Source organism: Pinus tabuliformis, chromosome 1_2 (genome assembly GCF_031772625.1).
Source record: "Pinus tabuliformis cultivar Carrire ecotype Pingquan chromosome 1_2, CPIR1, whole genome shotgun sequence".
In the NCBI taxonomy this organism is placed as follows: Eukaryota; Viridiplantae; Streptophyta; class Pinopsida; order Pinales; family Pinaceae; genus Pinus; species Pinus tabuliformis.
Window position 1 is genome coordinate 275,966,693 of NC_142298.1, and position 22,432 is coordinate 275,989,124.

A 22,432-nucleotide genomic window follows, 5' to 3' on the forward strand; every position below is an offset into this window, starting at 1 on the left:
ACCACACATCTCATGGCCCAACATCCAATCGTTCCTAGTACACCACCCAGATCCACTATCCCCATGTTTTTAGCATCTGGTGCTAGAGGGCTGCAAGGGCAAGAGGAGATGCCCATGGGGGACTATTTCGTGGAGTATCAGTCCTACGGGCCCACTTTAGAGAGGCTATTACCTTCAGGGACTTCTGCCAGTTGAAGGGTAACAATAGGAGCAAGGGACAGGGTGGAGGAGGCTACGCACATGGTACTGACTTGCAGCGTACCATGGGGAGATTGTTCCTCTCGACTTTTGATGGCTCATCCAAGAGCTCAACGAGAGCATGGGTTGAGAAGCTAGGTGTCTACTTCCAACTCAATAAGATGACAGAGGGGGAGGCAATTAAAATTGTCACATTGCATTTAGAAGGGGAAGCCCATGACTGGTGGTTTCATGGGCTAACCACAATGGGGCATGCAGGAGTTACAACCTATTAGGATTTCACTAGGAGGGTGTTGGAGTGTTTTGAGAGGAGAGACTCGGAGGAGCACTTTGGGGGGTTGACAAGGTTCAAGCAGACGGGGAGTGTTGAGGCCTACATCTCCGAGTTTCTGAGATTGTCAGTGATGGTGCTCGACCTATCAGAGGCTAGGAGGGTTTTCATGTTTGTAGAGGGGCTAGCAGAGCCATTGAGGGGATTGGTGAAGTCCAACATGCCCACCACCTTGCAGGATGCAGTTGGGAGAGGGCGAGACTTGCAGGATGCTCTACCCAGGGCCAAAGAGCAGGTACCACCCAGACAGGGTTTCCAGCAGAGGCGGAGAGACACTAGGGCTCCACCACCAAGAGCCAACCAAGGGCGTGGACAGTTGGATGAGGAGACTTGGAGAGACCTTTGGAGGAGGAAGCGATGCTTCACTTGTCAGGAACCATGGGCACCAGGCCTTAGATGCAAAGCGGGCAAGGCCCACTACATTGAGGTCTTCTCTAATAGTGACCAAGAGGGCGGTGTAGAGTTGGAGGCAGGTGGAGATGACAACATGGCACACGTGGAGTGGGGCCACCACCACCACCACCAAGGAGAGCCCCTTTCACACCAATAGAAGGGGTCCTTGCGTCCTTACGTGGTGTACCCAAGTTTTTGACATTGAGGATCATAGGCACAGTGCAGGGAGAGCATGTCTCAATTTTGGTGGATAGTGGGGCCACCAACAACTTCATCGATGCACAGACGGTGCAGAAGAGGGGGATCACGACCAAGGAGTTTGAGGGGTTCTCAGTCCTTCTGTCGGGGGACAGGACCATGCAGTGTACATGATATGTTCCCGCTCTAACAGTGACCATGGGGAACTATTTAGTAACGAATCATTTCTTCGTGATGGATGTACTAGACACCAATGTTGTGATGGGTGTCCAATGGCTCTATTCTCTTGGTCGAGTCACCACTGATTGGAGGAAGTCGGAGATGGAGTTTACAGGGCCGGATGGCAACTTGGTTGTTCTTAGGGACATGCACTCTTACCCTCCATAGACAGTCTCAGCGCACAGGATGGAGGCTGACTTGAGGCACGGTGACATTGAGTGGGCAGTGGAGTTGAGGATTTCTAAGGCTGGGGGTCAGCCCAAGCCACCAAACCCTAACATACAAACCATTTTTGATCCAAATTGGATCCATGAAAATTATCAGAGTTCTATGACTATTTCAAATCATGACAGACTTCAAGAAATCGTACAGCTATCAGAAATAACCTCTGCATAATGGTAATTTGCAGCTAGCACGGAGCAACGAGGACCTTCGGTCAAAGTGCACTGACCGTTGGCCCATGGGGACTGTGGATGGCGCAAAAATGGTAGTTGGGAAGCTTAGATAAAAAACAAACATTGTTTCTGATGTGCGATTAGCGCAAAGCAAAATCCCTCGAGAAGGAAAAGGCCCGAGCGCTCAGTTACAAGGGAAACCGAAAAACCGTGGGAAAATCGCTAAAACGACAAGCAGGTCCTGCGCTCCAAAACCGGCAAAATATCTGAGGCATTTCGGGCGGTAAGTGGGTTTGTCAGAGGACCAAGCGATTCCATACGTTGAATGACGCGTGTCCGACGGATGAGAGAGAAAAACCACTCTCATCGCGGACTAACAGTCGAGCAAGTCACCCATGCGATAAAAGCGATAACCGTAAGATTTGGAGGCTCTAGATCTAACGGCGGAGATAGCACCTGATGGGAAACCGAATTTGACGGAAGAATAGGCTGAGGCATATGAAATTTGAAGTCCGATTTGACTGCTAAGCTGGCAGATGAATCATTTCACAGAGTAACCAAAATAACAACCGTTCGAGGATGAGCTGGCGCTCAGTTCGTGAGGGGACAAGTGGCCACCTCCCTGTGAAACGTTACGTAGTGGCGATGACGCAGAAGCAGGGAATTTAGTGGACAAAGGTAGGCGATCCAAAGAGACGGAAGAGGAAGCGAATAGTCAAGGGATGGATTGGCTATAAGCCATGGACAAACAAAGAGCAGAGGGAAGACAACGAGACAGAGGAGACAAAACAGAGAGTGAAGCAAGAAGCAGAGAACAGAGAAGTCGAGCTGACCTGCAGAGTTAAGGCAACATCGAGCAGACAAAATCGAGAAGGCTTGAGAGGTTCAAGCAATCCCTGTGAGGATATCTGTTAGGGACTGAGTGTCAAATTGGACTCATCCCATTAAGACCAGTGGAGGTAGAGACTTGGTAAGGGGGAGTCTGTGTACTCTAGTGGCTTGGGGAATCCAAGTACCACCCTACTAAGCACCATCTGTTACAGGAGACTCAGATTGAGCTCCTCATTGTAAAAACTCTGCTTAAAGACACAATAAAGAAGGCCACCATTGAAAGCTGGACCAAGAGACGTAGCCCAGGAGGATTGGGTGAACTCTTTATTAAATTGTTGTGTTTTGTATTTGCTTACTGTGTTTCTCTTATTGTTTTCCATTGCTTGTGTATTTCGCAATCTTATCGATCCGTTGCTTAAAATAACATGGGCACACACCAGCACATGAGTTTGTAATACCTTCATTAATTTTCCTAAGGTCACCTAGGGGTGATTTTAGATCAAGTGGTATCAGAGCTCTAGGCTGTTAAGGTTGGACAAGCTTGTTCTGGATTTAGCTGTTGAATGCTAACTAGATCAAAGCTCAAATTAGGAGAAGGAGAGTTGGTCGAAACTAATCCTAAAATTGGAAGAGTCTATCCTCAGAAGACAATGTCAGAGGAGGTTTTGTGGGGCTAGACCTTCAATTTATAGATAGTTTCCTGGCCATAAGGTCCATGGTAGAGGAAATGTATAAGGACTTTAGAAAACATAAAGATGAAGATTCATCAAGCTCCAAACAAGATAAAGGAGAAGAAGAGTCTCTCCTTCATGACCACTCAAAAGGCAAAGGGAAAAAAGAAAGCTTTCTCACACCTTCTAATAGCCCTGAACATAAAAAGAAGACATCTTTGATTAAACTAGATGTTAAATTTGATTTACCAATATATGATGGAGAGTTGAATGCAGAGAAGCTGGACAATTGGATTAGACAAATTGATGTTTATTGCAGAGTGCAGAGTATTGATTCAGACAAGAGCAAGATTCAGCTGGCTAGCCAATGCCTTGGAGGTACTGCCTTGGTTTGGTGGGAAGGCAGGACCCAAGCTGACATGAAGAGACATGGTAAGACTATTTCTGTCTGAAGTGAATTTGTTTCTGCAATAAAAAAGCAGTTCTATCCACTGGCCTACATGCAGCAAGCCATGATGAGCTGGCAAACTCTTTGTCAGTTGAAAGGGCAAAGTGTACAGGGTTACACCCAAGAATTTAGGAATAGAGCATTGATTCTAGGAATCTCACTAGACTCACCTGAGACTCTGTTGAAGTACATCGGTGGTCTACACAGCTACATGAGGCACACTATCCTCATGTTTAATCCCACTAGTATAGATGAGGTATCTGTTCAAGCTATGCATCTAGAAGCTAGAGGAAAGAATGGAAACCCAGAAGTTGGGGGATCATCCCAACCCACTACAAGCAAGAATAAGTAGAAAAGAAAACAGAAATGGAAAGCAAGGAAGGCCAACACTGCACAGAAAAGTAAGGCTTCATGCACTCATTGTAAGAATGATGGGCATGATGATGAGCATTGTTGGGTTCTGCATCTAGAGCTGAGACCTAAGAAGTTCGAGGGCAAGAAGAAGAAGACTGTTGTAGCTATTCAGAAAGATTTGGGGTCGGACTCAGGAGATGAAACAACCATTGCAACCACAGGTATAAAAGGTAAGAATTCTGAAGCATCTACTAGTAATTCTTCACATTCTACTATTGATGACGATAATGAAAGAAAAAGACATGGGCTTTTCCATATTCGAGTTATTTCCAAACATCAAAAGATTGATACTTTATCTAATAGTGGCTCACAAGTAAATTTAATTTTTGAAGCAATTATAAAGAAGTTGGGATTACTGACTACACCTCACAAGAAACCATATCCATTAGGATGGTTAAATGATAATGCACAACTACAAGTGACTAGACAATGCAAACTCAAGTTTTCTTTTGGGTCAACATTTGTAGATGAGGTTGAGTTAGACATAATTCCTTTGGATATATGTGGAATTGCTTTAGGAAGTCCTTACTTGTATGACAGAAAAGCTATTTTCTATAGAGCTGAGAACAAATATCTACTCATTAAAGATGGAATCGAATACTTTGTAAGAGCTCATAAGCTCAAGAATAATTATACTCTCATAAACTTAGGGCAGATGAAATGAATGATAAATTCATGCAAACAATTTTTACTGATGGTTGTAAAGGAAAAGAAACCTGATAAAACCAATGTATTTGAGGGTTGTGATGCTAAACAACAAGCTGATTTAGAAAAAGTTGTTTCAGAGTATGATATCTTGTTTCAAGAACCTCAAGGTCTGCCACCCAAAAAGGAAATGGTGCATAAAATTAATTTGCAGCAAGATGCTCCATTGCCTAACATTGGAATGTACAAGTTGTCCACTTTAGAGAATGCAGAAATCAAGAAGCATGTGCAGGAGTTGCTCGAGAAGGGGTTCATCAGACCTAGCATGTCACCATGTGGGTCACCAATCATTTCAGTGAGAAAGAAAGATTGCTCGTGGAGAATGTGCATTGATTACCGATCACTGAATAAGATAACAATAAAAAATCGTTATCCCCTTCCTCGCATAGATGATCTATTAGATCAATTGAAAGAAGTTGTTTATTTTTCCAAGTTAGACTTGCATAGTGGATACCATCAGGTCAGAGTTGCAGAACAAGATGCATGGAAGACTGCTTTCAAGACAAAGCAGGGATTGTTTGAGTGACTGGTTGTGCCTTTTGACTTAACTAATGCTCTTGCTACTTTCATGAGAATAATGAATGATGTACTCAGACCTTTTCTTGATGATTTTGTTATTGTGTATCTGGATGACATTCTGATATTTAGCAAAACATGGGAAGAGCATTTAAAGCATGTTAAGCAGACACTAGATGTTTTGAAAAGAGAAAAACTTTATGTTAAACTCTCAAAATGTGAATTTGGCAAAACATCTTTGAATTATTTGGGACATATAGTAGGGAGTGGTGAATTGAAGATAGATCCCTCTAAGGTGGCAGTCATTGTAAACAGGCCTAAACCCAAATCTACTACAGAAGTTAGGAGCTTCTTAGGAGCAACACAATATTGGAGAAAGTCCATTTCTAACTTTTCCTTAATTGTAGCTCCCTTACATGCTTTAACAGGGTTGAACAAGGTGTTTCAGTGGGGAGGCAAACAGCAAAAAGCCTTCGACACCTTGAAAGAAAAGATTAGTACAGCACCAGTACTAGCACTCCTTGATCTTCAAAGACCCTTTGAGATCCAAATGGATGCCAGTGACTATGCCATGGGAGCAGTGTTAATACAACATAGTAAACCCATATGTTATCATTCTGAGACATTTAATTCTGCAGTAGTTAACTATCCTACATATGATAAAGAATTGTATGCATTAGTACAGAGTGAAAAAGTGAAAACATTACTTAATGGGTAAAGAAACAGTTATACATACTGATCATCAACCACTTCAATATCTACACTCCCAAACTAAGTTGCAGCAATCAAGACACCATAGATGGATGGGTTTTCTACAACATTTTCATTTAGTTATCAGATATAAAAAGGGCATACACAATAAAGTTGCAGATATGTTATCTAGACCCATTATAAATGCATCTACTATACTTAAGCATAATTCCATGTTACATGCGAGTTACATTGAACAATATGCTCAAGATATAGACTTTAAAGATGTATATGCAACTCTAAGTCAAGGCAAACGAGTAGAAGAATTGGACTATCATGTAAAGGACTGACTCCTATATCATTGTGGGAAGCTATGCATTCCACAAACTGAAAGAGTAAAGATAATTCGAGAAGCACACACTTCTCTAATATCAGGTCACTTTGGGGTAAGTAAAACAGTTGCACAACTGCAAAGATTTTGTTATTGGCCAAAAATGAATGAGACAGTTTCTAGATATGTAAGAGGGTGTACTATGTGTGCTAAAAGCAAGCCTAGCAATAGAAAACTAGGCTTGTACACTCCATTATCAGTTCCTTCTCATTCTTGGGAAAGTGTTTCCATGGACTTTGTTGGAGGACTACCTAAATCTAGAAAAGGTCATGATTATCTGTATGTTGTTGTGGATAGGTTTAGCAAAATGTGTGTTTTGATACCTTGTAATAAACAGATTATAGCTGAACAAACCGCAAAACTGTTCTTTCAACATGTATGGGTTCATTTTGGATTATCCACTTCCATTATATCTGATCGAGACACCGGATTTGTGGGAAAGTTTTGGTCAAGTCTGTGGGAACCGATGGACACCAAACTAAAGAAAAGCACAGCTTTTCATCCACAAACTGATGGCCAGACAGAAGTAGTCAACAGGACAGTGATCCAGTTGCTTAGGGTATATTGCAGCAAGCATCCTAAGCTTTGGGATGAACATTTGTGTTATGTGCAGCATGCTTACAACCGAGCCAAACATTCCTCTACACAAAGATCTCCTTTTGAGACCTGTTTTGGTTTCACACCAAGGTCTCCTTTGGATTTTGTCTTTGGTAAGGACACAACGATGTTGACAGGGCAACTAGGTTCATTGAACAAATCCAAGAGATCCAACAAGTAGTACAGGAATAGTTGGAAAAGAGCTAGGCCAAATACAAGGCAAGGCATGACAAGCATCGGATGGAGCATAGTTTCCAAGTTGGTGATCAAATTTCGCTGTATATCAGCAAGAACATGATGCAAGGTGAAGGTGAAAAACTAAAGCCTATCAGGTATGGACCTTTGAAGATACTTGAGAAAATTGGTGAGAATGCTTTTCACCTTGATCTACCAGCTTACATGCACATCTACTCAGTCGTAAATGCAGATAGCTTGAGATTGTTTGAACCTTCACTAATTGAGGATCCTGAAGAGCAGAGTCAATTGCCTTCTGTGGATGACCTGTTACCTGAATATCTTAATGAATTGCAGGAGGACACAATTCTGGACAGGAAGGTGAGAATGACACGCAGGGGAGACGTTGAGTACCTCAGAATTGGGCTCAGGGGTTCAAAGCCAAGCAGTGCAAAATGGATAGAGATTGGACAAGTGGGACAATTGTACCCTCACTTAGTCGATGCTTGAAAACCAACTTTTGGTGGTCCAAAACCTTTTCCAGTGGGGAGGCCGTGATCCAAATTGGATCCATGAAAATTATCAAAGTTGTATGACTGTTTCAAATCATGACAGACTTCAAGAAATCGTACAACTATCAGAAATACCTCTGCATTATGGTAATTTGCAGCCAACATGGAGCAACGAGAACCTTTGGTCAAAGCGCGCTGACCGTTGGCCCAAGGGGACTGTGCATGGCGCAAAAATGGCAGTTGGGAAGCTCAGATCAGAAAACGAAGGTTGTTTCTGATGCGCGATTCGCGCTTTCGCTGGGCAAAACCCCTCGAGAAGGAAAAGCCCCAAGCGCTCGGTCATAAGGGAAACTGGAAAACCATGGGAAAAGCACTAAAACGATAGGCAGGTCCCGCACTCCAAAACCGGCGGAATATCGGAGGCATTTCGGGCGGTAAGCGGGTTTGTCAGAGGACCAAGCGATTCCATACGTTGAATGATGCGTGTCCGACGGATGAGAGAGAAAAACCGCTCTCATCGCGAGCTAACAGTTGAGCAAGTCACCCGTGCAATAAAAGCGATAACCATAGGATCTAGAGGCTTCAGATCTAATGGCGGAGATAGCACCCGATGGGAAACTGGATTTGACGGAAGAATAGGCTGAGGCATATGAAATTTGAAGTCCGATTTGACCACTGAACTGGCGGATGAATCATTTCACAGAGTAACCGAAGTAACGACCATTCTAGCATGAGCTAGTGCTCAGTTCATGAGGGGACAAGTGACCACCTCCCTGTGAAACGTTACACAGTGGCGATGACGCAGAAGCAGGGAATTCCAAGTGGACAGTAGCAGGTGATCCGAAGAGACGGAAGAGGATGCGATCAGTCAAGGGACAGATTGGCTTTAAGCCACGGACAGACAAAGAGCAGAGGGAAGACAGCGAGACAAAGGAGACAGAACAGAGAGTGAAGCAAGAAGCAGAGAACAGAGAAGTCGAGCTGACCTGTAGAGCTAAGGCAACATCGAGCAGACAGAACCGAGAAGGCTTGAGAGGTTCAAGCAATCCCTGTGAGGATATCTGTCAGGGACTAAGTACCAAATTAGACTCATCCCATTAAGACCAGTTGAGTTAGAGACTTGGTAAGGGGATGTTTGTGTACTCTAGTGGCTTGGGGAATCCAAGTACCACCCTACTAAGTACCATCTGTTATAGGAGACTCAAATTGAGCTCCTCATTGTAAAAACTTGTTGGCATTATGATTCTGGTTTGGCTCTCTAGTACCGGTGTTGTACTTGATGGCAACTCACTCAAGTGGCAAAACTCTATTTCAGGCTCTCAAAATGATGGAAAATAAGAGGTTCGTAGGTGCATCGTTCAAAAGGTGTGGACCCGCAGGTTCGCCGTTCAGGAAGTGCGGACATACCCGCAGGTTATCCGTTCATAAGGTGCGGTCCCCCAGTTCACTCATTCCAATGCAGAGAAGCGCGCTCTCGTGGGGTTTCTTATGTTTGGCCCTTGGTATTTAGCCCGTCGTTCATGATCCTATGGTTTTGGCCCGTGGTATAGGATCTAAATTATTTGAACCCTTGTTTGGATCCCTTGTATTGGTTTTCGATGGTTTTGTCCCATGGTTTGAATAAGGGCTTGCCTATGAAAAAGAAAAGAGATCTCTTGGCTAGACACTTGTGAAAATTTGAATATCTTAAGATCTGAAATTTTGGGTGATTGGTTTTAAAAGCTAGATCTAAATCAAGGAGAAAACTTAAGGCAAATCTATTGATAAGTCGTGATCTCTCGGGCGCATGATCAGATCTGTGGATCTGACTGTCTGTGGCACATTGGAAGACTGTTAATTTGGCCCTAATAAGAGGTTCGCAGGCGATCCACGGCGTGAGTGCGGGGGTACGCAGTGCAGGAGAAGGCGCAGTGCGGGGGTACGTAGCGCAGCACAAGGCGTAGTGCGAGGTACGCAGTGCAGAAGAAGACACAGTGTGGAGGTTCGCAGGGAAACAAAAGAACAAGTTGCGGAGGTACGCTGTCAGACGGACAATGCAGGTGCAGATCTGAGCAGAGGTACGCAGGGCAGCAGAACGAGTGGTGCGAAGATACGCAGAGCAGTAGACCGACCAAGTGTGGATCTATGCAGTTTAGACACAGAAGAGTTGCGGGTATTCGCAGGCCACTATTGGTGAAGTTGCGGACCTATCTTGAAACATTTGTTGGCTGTCTTTTATCTATTGCTGCAGAGTTCTGGGTTTAGATTTCTGGTAGTACTTTTCTGTTTACAGCATTCTAAGAAGTTGGGTGATTCATTGGTTGATTGTATAAGGAGATTGGGTGATTTGCATGTACTTGATGATTATTTGATCTTCTTGGATCCAGTTTGAAAATTAATGAAACGTGGTCCTTAAAGAAGTAAAAGATCAAAGGGGGTTGTAGCTCCCTTCCAGGAGAGACTGGAAAACGAGAGAGAGTTGTAGCTCTCTACAGGTTGCAGCCTGCGTACTGGTAAAGGACTGCACCAGTACGAAATCCTTGTAAAAGAAGTTTCTAATTGAAAGAAGATAGAGACATATTGCAGCAGGTGGTTTTCACCCACATTGGGTTTCCACCTTATATCTGGTGTTCTTTGGTGTGCTTATCTATTTTTCTTGTTCTTGTTCATCATTATATGGCACTGACATACAAATTAATGATCAATATCTGAAGAATAAATTAAAGTATAAATTTGGAAGGGATATTGAAAAGAATTTGATAATACTGATTCACCCCCCCCTCTCAGTATTATTTCCAACAATTGGTATCAGAGCAGGTTCTTCAGAAGAAGCTTGATCGCTTGAAGAAAGATCTTTCATCATGAGCAACTACGAGAGGGAAGCATCAATCAGGCCACCGATTTTTGATGGGACAAACTTCGTTTATTGGAAGGTAAGAGTTACTGCCTATCTTCAATCTCTTGGTACAGAAGTCTGGGATATCATAGATACAGGGTATACTTTTCCATCAGCAACTCCTACAGATCCGGCTGAGAAGAAGAAATATGAAACAAATGCAAAGGCGGTTAATACTCTATTAGGATGCCTATCTCAATCAGAATTTGTTAAGGTAATGCAGTTTAAATCCGCAAAAGAGATATGGGACAAGATTGTTCTGAGCTATGAAGAAGATGAACGAGGTAATGATTATAAACTTTTAATGGCCTTTGAAGATGATGATTACATGGACGCTATAGATGTAGATGGTTTTTATGAAGAGATTTCTTGACTCAAAATATGTTTAGAAGAAAAAGATATGATCATTGATACTCTGCAATTCCAACTTGATGAAAAAGAAAAATCTCTTGAGAAGTTAGAATGTGAAATTGTTGGCCTTAGAAAAGAAATTGAGAAAACAAAGGCTCTTAATCTTAAATTTGTTAAAGGATCTGAAATTCTGGATGAGATTATCAATGTACAACGTTCTCCACTAATCAAGACAGGTCTGGGTTATAATGGAGAAACATCTCAAGCATCCACCTCAAAGAGTTATCTTGATGCAGCAAGGAGGAATGAGCAAAAGCCCAATGGAGATCACCAGGTAAGGCAGGGACGAATTACATCAAGAACAAACAAAGACTACCAGATAAACCAGGGGCAATCCATCTTAAGGGTGAACAAAAGCTACAACCAGCCACAGGTAAAAACTTCTCAATTTGCTTCAAGAATGGATGACAATAGAAATTACAATCATTTGGCTGGTAGATTTGATAATCGCAGAAGTTTCTTCAATGGCCAATGTTTCTCTTGCCATAACTTTGGTCACAAAGCAGCTCAATGTGTTGCTTATAAGACAATCATGACTAGAGAAGCTCAAAAACAAAGAAGTATGACTGGGATTACGAAAAGGACCTATAACAACTTTTCTGCCCTTGAAAATGAAATTGAATGTTCTATTTGTAATAACTTCGGTCATGAAGATTCTGAATGCAGGAGCAGGTTTCGGCAGACAAAGGAACAAGCCTCAAGCACTAGAACATGGAGAATAAAGGAACCGCAAACAGAAAGATGTGGGATAGCATTTTATGCAAAAGGACAAGAAAATCTATGGTACATCGACAACAGATGTTCGAAGCATATGACAGGTGATAAAGAAAAACTTGAATCATATACTGCTTTGGAAAAGGGAAAGAAAGTTTCATTTGGAAATGATACCCCTGCAGCCATAAAAGGAAAAGGCACTGCTCAGTTGAAAGAAAAGGTCAAGACTGGAAATGTTTTGTATGCTGATGGCTTGAAGCATAATCTACTAAGTGTCAGTTAGATGTGCGATCAAGGAACAGAGGTAATATTTCGATCAAATGGATGTAGTGTTCGTGATCTTGATACAGGAAAAACGGTGATCAAAGGCAGAAGAACTCCAAATAATCTATACATATTTGATAAAGGACAACAACAATGCTATTTGAGCAAAGATGATGAACATTGGTTATGGCAACGGAGGTTGGGGCATCTAAGCTTTTCACAAATAAGGAAAGCATGCAAATACCAGGCAGTTCGTGGTCTTCCAGATATCGAAATTCCAGACAACACCATATGCAAATCATGTCAGTTTGGTAAGAAAACCAGAACTAACTTCCCTGAGAAGGAAGGATCAGCCAGCAGGCCTCTTGAACTAGTCCATACAGATGTATGTGGTCCATTTAGGACAAGGTCACCTCGAGGAGAAGAATACTTTATATTATTCATTGACGACTTCTCCAGGATGGTTTGGTTGGGACTTATGAAACACAAGGGCGAAGCATTCAAAAATTTCAAATCTTTCAAAGCCTTGGCTGAAAACGAATCAGATCACAAAATTAAGTGCCTCGGGTCCGACAGAGGTGGGGAGTTTACCTCAAATGAATTTTTTGATTTCTGTGAAGAACATGGAATAAGAAGGGAATTCTCTACAGCTAGGACTCCTCAGTAAAATGGAGTGGTGGAAAGGATGAACAGAACGGTCCAACAAATGGCTCGCGCTATGCTTGATGAGTCTGGGACTCCCGCAACCTTCTGAGGTGAAGCTGCTTTTGCTACAGTTGTTATTCTCAACAAAACAAATGTCCGAGTGAACAACACTCAAATTCCTCATGAGCTCTGGTATGGTGAGACTCCTTCGGTAAAGCACTTCAAAATTTTTGGAAGCAAATGCTATATTAAGAATAATGATGAACAACTTGGCAAACTTTAACCTAGAGCAGATGAAGGCATTCTCCTTGGCTATTCTCCCCACAGCAAAGCATATAAGTGTTACAATAAAAGACTTGGAAGAATTGTTGACAGCATTGATGTAGTGGTTGATGAAAAAGGATACATTCCTAGGCAAGTGAATTATGAAAATATCGAAGAGGATGAAGACTACTCTCCAAATCAGATTAATGATGAAGAAGAACCTCAAGAGGCACCAGAGGAACAGATAAGGATAGAAGAGAAGACTCCATCCAGATACGTTCAGAAGAATCATCCAGAATCTCAGATTTTGGGGCAGAAAGAGGCAGGTGTACAAACAAGAAGAACAATTGCAGAAGCCTCAAGCTATTTGGCATTACTCTCCTCCACTGAACCACAAAATGTAAGAGAGGCATGCAAAGATGAATGCTGGGTCAAGGCGATGGATGAAGAACTTGAGCAAATCGAAAAGAACAACACTTGGGAGTTGGTTCCTAGACCAAAAGATAAGAATGTCATAGGGACAAAATGGATCTTCAAAAATAAGTTGAATGAAAATGGGGAAGTAATTAGAAACAAGGCCAGACTTGTTTGTAAAGGGTATGCATAACAAGAAGGAATAGACTTTGAAGAAACGTTTGTTGCCGTTGCTAGACTTGAGGCCATCCGAATGTTCCTTGCTCTCTGAAGCTTTCAGAAATTCAAAGTATTTCAAATGGACGTAAAATCAGCCTTTTTGAATGGAGACTTAGAAGAAGAAGTGTACATTGAGCAACCAGATGGGTTCATCCTTGGGAATGATCCAAATCTTGTATGCAGACTAAAAAAGGCTCTCTATGGTCTTAAACAGGCTCCAAGGGCTTGGTACTACCGTTTGGACAAATATCTTCATCAACAAGGTTTTTCAAAGGGATCAGCAGATAGCAATCTTTATATAAAAATTGAAAATGACAAATTGCTAATACTTGTTGTGTATGTAGATGATATTATCTTTGGCAGCAATGAAGAAGTTATGAGTCAAAGCTTTGCCTTGGTGATGCAGAAAGAATTCGAAATGTCTTTGCTTGGAGAACTGACATATTTTCTTGGATTGCAAATCCAACAAAATGAAGGCGGGATCTTCTTGTCTCAAACCAAGTATCTCAAGCAGATTTTGAAAAAATATGGCATGGAAGATGCAAAACCAGTATGTACCCCCATGGTCATAGGATGTAGCCTCAGTGCAAATGATGAATCAGCAGCAGTGCATCAACCAACCTACAAATCTATGATTGGTAGTCTACTTTATTTGACAGGTACCCGACCAGACATCATGCATGCAGTGGGAATAGTTGGAAGATTTCAGGCAAATCCAAAGGAAACTCATCTTCAGGCAGTGAAGAGAATTTTCAAGTACCTTCAAGGAACTCAAAACTATGGCTTATGGTATCCTAGAGATACAGATCTCACACTTCATGCTTATACAGATGCAGATTGGGCCGGAAGCGTGGATGACAGGAAGAGCACAAGTGGTGGTGCATTCTTTATGGGTTCCAGATTAGTATCTTGGTTCAGCAAGAAACAGAGTTCGATTGCTTTATCTACAGCTGAAGCGGAATATGTGGCTGCTGCATCTTGTTGCACTCAACTTCTTTGGATGATGCAGACCTTGCAGGATTTTCAGATCACTTGTACTCCACCTATCTCCATCTTATGTGATAATACAAGTGCAATCAGCATTTCAAAGAACCCAGTCATGCATTCAAAGACCAAGCACATACCGATCAAGTATCACTTTCTCAGGGAACAAGTGCTTGAACAAAAGGTCAAGTTGGAGTATGTTCCTTCTAAGGAACAAGTTGCTGATATACTCACCAAACCATTGCCCAGGGAGACCTTTGAATACCTCAGGCAAAAGCTGGGGGTTGTTGATGCATCATCCTGTTGTTGAATCTCATCTGTTTCAGAGATTGTTGGTTGTACACAAGTTTCATATGGGGTATACGCGTACATTTGTTGGGTTGTGGATTGGTCGAAGATCGAATGGCACAGGTTCAGGGGGAGCATATATTCTTCTAATAATGCATTGTTGGCATTATGGTAGAAGATCTTGGAGGAAGTACAGAAGGAGAACATGGATGCTGATCTGAATATTGCAGCAATATGTCTCTATCTCTTTCACGGTCATGTATGGTGTATGGTGGATTATTGTTCTTCTTGAAGAAATTTTTCATTTGTAGATCTGATCGTTAGTCAGGGGAAGCATGATCAGCAAAGCAAAGGCCTAAGCATGTTCTTAGGGGGAGCATAACCCTTTGCCCTTGATGTCAAAGGGGGAGAATGACGTTGAGGATCTTGTAGTTGCCATCAAGTCCAAAGGGGGAGATTGTTGGCATTATGATTCTGGTTTGGCTCTCTGGTACAGGTGTTGTACTTGATGGCAACTCACTCAAGTGGCAAAACTCTATTTCAGGCTCTCAAAATGATGGAAAATAAGAGGTTCGCAGGTGCATCGTTCAAAAGGTGCTGACCCGCAGGTTTGCCGTTCAGGAAGTGCGGACATACCCGCAGGTTATCCGTTCATAAGGTGCGGTCCCCTAGTTCACTCATTCCAATGCAGAGAAGCGCGCTCTCGTGGGGTTTCTTATGTTTGGCCCTTGGTATTTAGCCCATCGTTCATGATCTTATGGTTTTGGCCCGTGGTATAGGATCTAAATTATTTGAACCCCTGTTTGGATCCCTTGTATTGGTTTTCGATGGTTTTGTCCCATGGTTTGAATAAGGGCTTGCCTATAAAAAGGAAAAGAGATCTCTTGGCTAGACACTTGTGAAAATTTGAATATCTTAAGATCTGAAATTTTGGGTGATTGGTTTTAAAAGCTAGATCTAAATCAAGGAGAAAACTTAAGGCGAATCTATTGATAAGTCGTGATCTCTCGGGCGCATGATCAGATCTGTGGATCTGACTGTCTGTGGCACATTGGAAGACTGTTAATTTGGCCCTAATCAGAGGTTCGCAGGCGATCCACGACGTGAGTGCGGGGGTACGCAGCGCAGGAGAAGGCGCAGTGCGGGGGTACGTAGCGCAGCACAAGGCGCAGTGCAGAAGAAGACACAGTGCGGAGGTTCGCAGGGAAACAGAAGAACAAGTTGCGGAGGTACGCTGTCAGACGGACAGTGCAGGTGCGGATCTGAGCAGAAGTACGCATGGCAGCAGAACGAGTGGTGCGGAGGTATGCAGAGCAGTAGACCGACCAGGTGCGGATCTGCACAGTTTAGACACAGAAGAGCTGCGGGTATTCGCAGGCCACTATTGGTGAAGTTGCGGACCTATCTTGAAACATTTGTTGGCTGTCTTTTATCTATTGCTGCAAAGTTCTGGGTTTAGATTTCTGGTAGTACTTTTCTGTTTACAACATTCTGAGAAGTTGGGTGATTCATTGGTTGATTGTATAAGGAGATTGGGTGATTTGCATGTACTTGATGATTATTTGATCTTCTTGGATCCAGTTTGAAAATTAATGAAACGTGGTCCTTAAAGAAGTAAAAGATCAAAGGGGGTTGTAGCTCCCTTCCAGGAGAGACTGGAAAACGAGAGAGAGTTGTAGCTCTCTGCAGGTTGCAGCCTGCGTACTGGTAAAGGACTGCACCAGTACAAAATCCTTGTAAAAGAAGTTTCTAATTGAAAGAAGATAGAGACATATTGCAGCAGGTGGTTTTCACCCACATTGGGTTTCCACCTTATATCTGGTGTTCTTTGGTGTGGTTATCTATTTTTCTTGTTCTTGTTCATCATTATATGGCACTGACATACAAATTAATGATCAATATCTGAAGAATAAATTAAAGTATAAATCTGGAAGGCATATTGAAAAGAATTTGATAATACTGATTCACCCCCCCAGTGTTATTTCCAACAAAACTCTACTTAAAGACACGATAAAGAAGACCACCACTGAAAGCTGGACTAGGAGACGTAGCCCAGGGGGATTGGGTGAACTCCTTATTAAATTGTTGTGTTTTCTATTTGCTTACTGTGTTTCTCTTACTGTTTTCCATTGTCTGTGTATTTCGCAATCTTATCGTTCCGTTGTTTAAAATAACGTAGGCACACACCAACACATGAGTCTGTAATACCTTCATTAATTTTCCTGAGGTCACCAAGGGGTGATTTTAGATCAATTTTGGACAAGTACCCGATGTGTTTGGGGACATACTACCAAGGTAGCCACCTGGTCGGGGATTTGAGCACACGGTTGAGCTAGAGTCGAGGGTACAGGTCGTTATTACCACAACCTACAGACATCCCAAGGCTTACAGGGATAAGATTGAGTGGGCCATTCACGAGTTGCTGGCACTTGGTCATATTAGGCCTAGCTCTAGTCCCCTCGCTTCATCAGTTGTTGTGGTGAAGAAGAAGGATGGGACACTACGTGTGTGCATAGACTACCAAGCACTCAACAAGAAGACCCTGAAGAATTGCTACCCCATTCCACGCATAGATGAGCTAAGAGTAGCCAAGTTGTTCTCCAAGATAGACTTGCGTTCGGGGTACCACCAAATCAATGTAAGGGAGCAGGACGTCCCCAAGACGACCTTCAGGTGCCACTACGGGCACTTCGAGTTCCTGGTTATGCCTTTCGGGCTAACCAATGCACCTATCACTTTTCAGTCTTGCATGGACCATGTGTTTTGTGGGCAGTTGTGGAGATTTGTGTTGGTGTTTTTCAACGACATTTCAATTTATAGCCAGACCTGTGAGGAGCACTTGCAGCACTTGGAGGTGGTGTTGCATATTTTAGAGGGGCAACAGTTCTATGCCAAGTTGTCTAAGTATGAGTTCAGATTGACAGTAATGCTCTATCTAGGGCATATTATTGGGGAGGATGGTGTGAGAGTTCACGAGGAGAAGATTAGGGCCATCTAGGACTAACCAATGCCCCGGAATGTGACAGAGTTGAGGGGTTTTGTAGGTATATGCACTTACTACAGGAAGCTTGTGAATGGCTTCTCATAGTTGGCAACTCCTCTCATGGATTTGACCAAGAAGGGGGCATTCGAGTGGACCAGTGGAGCACATGAGGCTTTTGAGTGCCTCAAACAGTTGATGAGTAGCTGCCCAGTGTTGGCACTCCCAGATTTCATGCAGCCGTTTGTGCTTGAGTGCGATGCACCAGCAATGGGAGTAGGAGCGGTCCCAATGCAAGGGGGGCACCTAATAGCTTTTGAGAGTTGGAAGATACTTCCACATGAGCAGCTATACTCCATATACAACAAAAAGATGCTAGTCATCATGCATGCGCTAGCCAAGTTCAGACAGTACTTGGTGGGCAACAGGTTTTGGGTGAAAACAGATCATAATAGCCTCAGATTCTTTTTGGAGTAGAGGCAACTGCAGGAGAGGCAACAAAAGTGGGTGAGGAAGGTTCAAGCGTGTGACTTTTTTACATTGAGTATGTCAAGGGTTGGCATAACGTGGGAGCAAATGCTTTGTATAGGAGGCCAGCCACTATTTCGCTAATGAGCATGATGCCGGACTGGAAGGCGCAGTTGCTATTGGAGTATTAAAAGGACTAATTTGCATGTGAGGTCATGGATGGTACAATTATGGATGACCAGTGCATGGTGATGGATGAGGTGATCTACTACATGGATTAGACCTATTCGGTACCCAACTCCCACTTGAGGGAGAAGTTTATGTAGGCTACCCACGACTCAGCATTAGCTAGGCATTAGGGGTTCACCAAAACTTACAAGACTATCAAGGAGCGTTTTGCATGGAGGGACCTTAAGGATGATGTTCTGAAGGACGTCTGGGAGTGTGATACATGCTAGAGGAACAAGGGTGAGCAGACACACCCTGCTAGATTGTTACAGCCTCTTCCTACCCATGAGGAGAAATGCGAGAGTATTTCGATGGATTTTATGACTGGGTTGCTCACAGTCCAGGGCAAGGAATGCATCTATGTGGTGGTATATAGGTTAACCAAATTTGCCCACTTCTTCACTATTTGCTCCTGGTATTCGGACTCACAGGTGGTTGAAATATTTTTCGGGGAGGTATTTGGCTTCATGGTCTTTCGAAGACCATTATTAGTGATCGGGACAATGTTGATTTGGGGTAGCATCGAATGTGCTCTAGCCACGAAATTTGGTGGAGAGGTTGGGGCACATGAGATCTCCAATACCCGGAAAGGGTTTGGGCAGATTCTAAACAGATCAGGAGATATTAAAATAATTAATATTTTTAATGGAGTCCCTAAGTTTAAATTTAGGGAAAATAAAATATTAATCTGTATTAATATGAATCCGTGTTAGAGTGGTGCAAAAAACATGGATCAGGCTAGACCTAATCTTAGCCGTTGATTAGGGACTTAATCTCGGTCGTTGAGATGTCAACAAGAAAAGTATATGAGGAGGCTTGAGGGTCACTTGGAGAGTATACTAGAGTGATCAGTGATTCTATTCTCTAGAGTGGGGTTTGCTAAGAGAGATAGAATTATTGATCGGGAGATGTAGCTGAGGGGCATTTGAGTACAAAGAGATAGAGAGGCATAGATAGTGCCGCTTGAGGAGCACAGTAGCCGAGGAGAGTGACGTAGAGCCAGCCAGGGCTCACGCAGGACCATGTAGAGGCAGTCGGGAGCTGTGCAGAGCCTCAGAGAGGCCAGCGTTGCTGACATAGAGGGCCAGAGGGTTGACATAGGGCCTCCTAAGGCTGACGCAAACCCATATGGGGTGACGCAGGGCCAGTGCTGGGCAGAGAGGGGCTGACGTAGTCTAGAGAGAGGTTGACGCTGGGGTTTTTGGGGCAGATTTGTGCTGAGTAGCTGCCATAAGGATTATCTGGGGTTTCAGCCAGGAGATTTGTCAGAAACTGAGAGGTATTACTGCCATGGAAATTCTCTATTGGGTAGGCCAGTTTCGGCACCCAGATTGTACTCTGATATTGCTTAATAAGAAAACCCTCAGTTAGCTGCATCGGTTTTCCCACATTGGGTTTTTCCGGGGACATTGGTCCAAAAATAATGGTGTCATATGGTGTGATTGTTTTTGTTTCCTTTAGTTGTTGATTTGTAATATGTTGAGCATGCACTAGTGTTTATTTTCAGTATTTACATTGTAAATAACTTGTTAAGTAAAATAACAAGTAGTTAGGAATAAATAAGATAAAGTGCATGGAGGGTTTCTAACTAAGTAAAATTAGAAACTTCAACAGACAGTAGGTTCATGGGGGGCCTTTGGCATGAGTTATTCGGACTGGTGGGTATTGATCTCACCCCGAGCACTAGTTACCACCCCCAGAATGATGGATAGACAGAGATTGCAAACAAGTGGCTAGAGGGCTATCTACGCAATTATGTAACGGGCCAATAGTGTGTGTGGATATAGTGGTTGCATTTGGGCGAATACTGCTTCAACACAACGTACCACATGTCCATAGGTATGTCCTCACTCTGAACTTTTTACGGTTATGACGCATTGACTTTTGCTAATGTGATGTTTGGAGATAGCAAGGCCCCAAGGGCCAAGGATTGGATTTAGGACAGCTAAGATATTCTATGAGCTCTCAAGGACAACCTACAGACTGCGCAGAACCAGCAAAAGCTCTATGCTAACAGGGGTCGAGTAGAAAGGCAGTTTGAGGTTGGGGATCTGGTTTTCTTGAGATTTCAGCCGTACAAACAGTCCATGCTCAAGTAGAAGGGGGCCGAGAAGCTCAAGCCTCGCTTTTATGGGTCGTACAGGGTCACCAAGAGGGTTGGGGAGGTAGCATATGAGCTGAAACTACCCCAGGGAGCCGAATTCACAAAATTTTCCATGTGTCTTGCCTGAAAAAGGCGTTGGGGCAATAGGTGACAGCAACTATAGAGTTACTGCCCATGGATGATGAGGGGCATCTCGTTTTGCAGCCTAAGGCCATTTTGGACACTCGTGAGAGGCGTTCGCAGAACAGGGTCATTCAGGAGTTTTTGATCAGATGGAGGAATCTCACTGATGAGGATGCCACTTGGGAGGGAGAGCAGAGACTTCAACATCCATCCTTGCAGTTGCTTGAGGACAAGCAACGTTTTGGCGGGGAGGACTGTGATATTCCCACTTAGCAATATTGCTAAGGCGAAATATCCATTTTTGCAAATTTTGTCATATTTGGACTCTAACTTAGGAAAAGTGGGTTGCGGGACCCCACTTGACATTTTTGAAGCTAAGGGTAGGGCCCAACATAGGAAAGAAGCGAAAATCGAATGGTTGGTGTTTGGTGGGGGGCACACCAAGGAGGAAATACACACCCCTCTTGGGAATACGCACCATTGGAGGGAACAGATGGAAGAAATATATGGCTGGGCCCCACATGGGCAAATTGGGGGCATAATGACAAAATAGGAGCCACCAAGTTTTGGGCATCTTTGATCATTTGAGCATTCACTTTGACTAGCATGCTTGAGCTAGAAGCCAAGTCTGCATGTGTTGTTGAGCACAAGATATTTTCAGGCGAGAATCTCACCCTTGCTTTGGTGGACCTCGAGTGTCAGCCCTAGGAGGGAGTATCCATCATCTTTAGATTGATCCAGGAGCGTTGCAATGTCTTTGTGGAGTGGGTTCAACAGAGACTGTGTAGGGCCTGCACAATCCTGTTTCGTGCCACACATGGGACACAAGGAGGAAGAGGAATTTGGGGCTGAGCTTTGTGGAGTCTCGAGAGGAAAATTGCTAAATATCTCAGCCATTTTGAGGGCCTTCAGTAGTGTCATTTACAGGTGGGTCGAAATACCCAGCAACTGGAAGAGCTAAGCGAAATTGGGCCGAAATTCTGGGGTCAACATTTGGTCAAACCCTTCATGGGTTTATTTGGGTTATTGGAGGAGAGGCTAGGGTTAACTTCCTGGAATTTTCTGAGCACCGGAGAAGGTCCTAGCAGCCATTGTTTGTAGCCAGTAGTGTAGTTTTCAGAGGGGTAGTGTAGAGCTTTATTGGGGACAACTACACTTGTGTCCGAGCAGCTGATTTCATCACCTGGGCATTGTTAGCTTGCCTTGGGCAAGCCTAGGTGCATGCATTCTAATCTTATCTTGTGCCCAACATTTATATTAATAAAATGGCTCAGCTAAGCGAAAATTATGGCATTTTCTGGGTGTTTAATGTGGTGTGAAATTTGTGTTTGTGTTTTTTCTATGTTTGTTTTTTTATCATTGTAAATTTCATTTAAGAATATTACAATGGAGAGATCTATAAATAAGAGAGGAGTTGAGATCAAATCATCATCATTGTAGATTAATTCATTTGTTTCTTGAGCATTAGCTCTGAGGGTTTTAAGACTCCTTTTCTTGTCAATTTCGGTGGTGAAAGATCCCACCCTAGTTGACACATTCTATCCTTTTGTTTGTTCTGGCACAGGAATACTATTTGGAAGGGCAGCAAATTTTTGTTGGGTTTGATTCTTGGTTTTGGAATAGTAATGTCATCTAGGAGGCAAGACAACGAGAGTTTTCTGTTAATTCTTCTTACAATTGTTCTGCAACAGGTGTATGAAGGGAGAATTGAAGGAGATTTTTCCTAAAGAAATCAGATCCCCTGAAGGTCTTTGAAGTGCCAAATCGA

At 43.1% G+C, this 22,432-nt stretch overlaps 1 protein-coding gene across 2 annotated transcripts in view; it reads left to right on the plus strand.

Moving 5' to 3' along the window:
* LOC149205410 (uncharacterized) overlaps positions 1–22,432 on the plus strand; it is a 301,500-nt gene that overhangs the window by 270,189 nt on the left and 8,879 nt on the right. The window lies entirely within an intron of this gene.